Source organism: Tenrec ecaudatus, chromosome 1, assembly GCF_050624435.1.
Source record: "Tenrec ecaudatus isolate mTenEca1 chromosome 1, mTenEca1.hap1, whole genome shotgun sequence".
Taxonomy (NCBI): domain Eukaryota; kingdom Metazoa; phylum Chordata; class Mammalia; order Afrosoricida; family Tenrecidae; genus Tenrec; species Tenrec ecaudatus.
Genome location: NC_134530.1, coordinates 170,449,871 through 170,454,239, shown reverse-complemented (window position 1 = coordinate 170,454,239; position 4,369 = coordinate 170,449,871).

The window sequence follows — 4,369 nt, the reverse complement described above, 5'->3', positions numbered from 1 at the left end:
AGATTCTGAAAGTTTTCTCATCTATGAAATAATCCTGCTAGAGGGGCAGGGAAAAGAGGAAGGCCCTCAATGAGATGGGTCGACACAGTGGCTGCAACAATGGGCTCAGGCTTAGGAGCAATTGTGAGGATGGTGCAGGACCGACCAGGCAGGGTATCCTTCTGTGGTGCACAGGGTCGCTATGGGGTGGAACCAACTTGATGACACCTAGCAACAACAGAAATATTATAAGCATTAAATGAGTTAATCTACCCAAGGTACAAATAGCTCTTCCTTCCTCCTTTGCTTTAACACCTGTACAATAATCTCCTTTCTGGAAGGACCTCCTTCTGAACTTTAGACTTAAATTCCCTCTCACCATCACTACCCCCACCCGGCCCAATCTAATAGTTATATGCAAGGGACTAGATTTATACTTAATACTTGTTTTAATTACCTGCTCCCAAATCAGTGAGTTGATCCTGACTCCTAGCGACATTGGAGACCAGAGGGATGCTATCTCACAGGGTTTCCAAGGTTGCAGATGTTGACGGGAGCATCCTGCCACATCTTTCTCCCTGACAGGAGCTGGTGCAGTCTGTGAACAGCCAAGCGCATTCACCACAGTGCCGCCTTGGCACCTAACCACTGATTACTGTCAGCTTTCATCTTTCTAGTCCTGATCTGGGTCTCTGAAAGGATAGCATTTCTCTGTCTCCCTGTGTATACCGATTCTTCAGGTGTCTGGTTACAACTTGACTGTTGTGAATTTGTCATTCATGCCCCTGAGTCACAGAGCACTGCCCTTCATTACATGGGAGAGGTCATCCAGCGGTTGGTGTTTTATCAGCGGAAGCCCGTGTCTTCTGCCTGGTTCAGCGGCATCAGAATAGCTTAGGCATTTATTCAGCAGGGATCTCGCAGCTCCATTCACTTAGTCAAAGCAAGCATTCACATTCATTATCCTGAACAAAAACCAGACTAAATGGGAACATTTCTAGCTGCTCAGACACTTTGCTAATTGCCACGTCTGCTATATAGAGCGAAATGACACTTATAATGACTCTTTAAAAATAACTCGGAGCATGAATATTTGAAGCTTGGCTCATTTCACAAAGGAAAAAAATGTGAACCTTCTTAGCGCTCCATTCATCTGGCAATTATTTATAGACCCGTGCGAAGTCACGTAACAGATGAAGAAGAGTGAGACAAGACCCGTGCACTTGAAGAGTTAACAGGGAAGACTGAAACAGCATCCTGCTGGTAAGCTACTACGTCAGAACCCCCTAAAACCCACATCAGCATCACAAGTTTTAAGATGGAGGCTGTTATGCCCATGTCTGATTTATGACTAAGACAGTTGAGACTCAGAAACAAGTTACTTTCCACCATCAACCAGCTGGCTTCTGGCATGACCGAGACTGAAGGCCTAAGTCCATTTTTTTCTTTCTGTTTTCCCTTCTGTTGTTGTTTGTCTGTGTGATGTACAACGGTAGGTGACGACGGAGCGAGACATTGCTCCTTTAGCAGACGTCTATTGAGTCTTTTCTCGTCCAGGCCTTGTTCTAGTGGCAGAGACCCCGTCTTCTTGAGGCAAAGACATGACTAGTGGATGGCCGTGCAGAAAAATGAGGCAAGTCGGGGAAGTCGTGAGGCAAGGAGAATGGGTCCTGTTTCAAAGGGGGGTAGGTGTGAGACAGGAGGCCAGCTAGGCGAGGTCCTGATGAACAAGCGGCTGTCTGACTGGAAAGCCACGTGAGGGTTCTGGAGAGGAACGAATGCTCTCGGTGTGCTGAAAGAACAGCAAGAAGGTAACCAAGGCCAATGGCACTGGGTCAGGAGCAGCCAGAATCCCATTCACAGCATCCAGCAAAACAACAGACTGCCAGCTGAGAACTAGCATCAACATTAGTGTTTTTTTTGTGTGATATTCATTACTTTTTATTTTTATTTATTTTAAATCTTTTTATTGGGGCTCATAAGGCTCTTATCACAGTCTGTACATACATCAATTGAGCAAAGCACCCTTATACATTCGTTGCACTCGTCATTCTCATAATTTACCTTCCACTTGGGTTCCTGGGATCAGCTTGGTTTCTATTTTTTTCCCTCCCCCTCCCTCGCTGCTCCCCCCCCCCAGTCCCTTGATAGTTTATAAATAATTATTATATCCTATCTTACACTCCCCGGCGTCTCCCCTCACCCGCCTCCCCATTGCCCATCTCCCAGAGAGGAGGTCACACATAGATCTCCGCGATGTTAGTATTTTTACTGGCCTGTAATACAGTAGCCTTAAAATCAACTGTACTTGTTTCTGAGAGCTGCCGTAGCAAAGGATCATGACAGAAAATGTATTGGCTCACAGTCCCGAAGGTTAGCGGTTCATACTCAGGGTGTCTTCAGGGGCATGCTCCTCAGTGTCCCTTCCTGTTTAATAAAGACATCAGTCATATCGGATCAGCACCCGCCTTACTCCGGTGTGACTACAGGCTATCAGATAGCAAAGACCTTATTTTCAATCAACGTCATGTTTACAGCTATGGAGAGTCAGGACTGCAGTTCATCTTTATGGAGAGTATACAATTTATTCCACCACCATCCCCGACTTCTGAGCACATGTTAATTTGTAAGGAAGATGAAATATATGAAAAACATGTTTGAGTAATTCTACAAAGTACTTTCATACACTGTTTTGAGACGTGGGATTTTTTAAAAAATCCCACTTAATTTTGTTTTTAATTAGAAGAGACCTCTGGGGAATTTAGAAATATGCTCTTTGCCCAAGGTCAGAGGCAGGACCTGAGGCAGGACCAGAGCCCAGATCTAGAGTGGCATGCACACCCTTCTTTGTAGAGTTCTTGTCATTAAGTTATGATGAGCAGAATATGGGCCTTGGACCAAAGAAGTCAGAGAATTCAGGAAAATATTGTCCCCCAGATGATTCATCCATTTGCTGAACACTTAGGTGAGGGCCTACTTTGTGCCTCACACTCCACTTGGTTGGAAGTTATCTGGACTATCTTGGAAGATTTGAGAATGAGAAGGGTAGCTTTGAAATTTGTGCCTTGGGTTCTGACTGACTAGGAAAAACAGCGTCAAGTGAAAACATGCCGTGCTTTGAAAGAACAGCTCTGAAGCGACCCAGATTTTTCCCCCCAAGGTCATTACTGGTGACTAGACATGGTGCTATTCTTATGACCCTGAAAGATTGATGTTTATCAATCAAGCCAGTGGCAGACGCCATCATCACCTCACCCCCTCTTCAAGTGAAATCAAAGATCAAGACGTGCTCGTTTCTGTTTGTGACGTGAGGAGGGTAGTGCATTTGGAGTTCTGGCTTCTGCCATGATACCTGGACCTCACCTCAGGAGTATTTGTATAGGAGGAGCTTTTTCCCTATGCCCGTTTGGCATTTTTTTTTTTAAGGCTTATCTCAGTGAACTCATGTTGTACTTTTCCTTTTGTGCTCAGCTTACTTTGCTTAGCCTTTGAGATAGTTTATTGTGCCAGCCTGGCCGATAAACACAAGTGGGATCAATTAAAGGGTGAAGAGATAAGTGGCTCGGCGAGCCTCGCCTTTTTGTCTCTCGCTCTTTAATCATCAGACCAGTGTGCAGCTGCCTTGCTTGTTCTGTGCCTCAATTTACAGGGTACACTACCTGTGGGACACCTAGCCTGTGGACTGTATCGCTGTAAGTTGAGATCCCTTTAAGACCACATGAATGAAATTTACATCTCCGGAGCTGAGGACTGACACTTGGTGACCTGGCTGACGGTTGGTGACCTGCCTTGCTGTTTGCTGCCTGTGCTGGGATAGCCTAGCTCTCTCTCTACAGAGGACGACCTGACGGCCCTCAAGACTTGAAGGACTGCTAGCTCTCACAACTCTCTCACGGGAGTGAGTCGCACTGAGCCATTTGTACTGCTTTATAATTTAACTGTTCATTTCTTGTATTATATATTTATCTTTATAAATATATATAAAACTATCAGCAGCCTGGTTTTATCTCTCTAGAGAACCCTGTCTAACACAGCATTATTTCCTCCAGTTCTTCCCATGCGGCGATGTGCTTCATGGGTTTGTCACTGCTTTTTAGTATGTACCACAGTTTTTAAATCCATTCATCTGTTGATGGGAATTTGGGTTGTTTTCAACTCCTTGCATTTGTGAACTGTGCCGCGATGAACATTGGAGCACAGGTGTCTCGCCCTGGTTAGTTTTTGCCTCTTCTGGGTATATGCCTAGTAGGGGCATTGCTGGGTTGTATGGTAGCTCAATTTCCATCTGTTTTAGATATCGCCAAATTGATTTCCATAGTGGCTGCACATACCTGCAGGTCCACCAGCAGTGGATGAGAGTTCCTATCTCACCACAGCCCCTCCAACACTT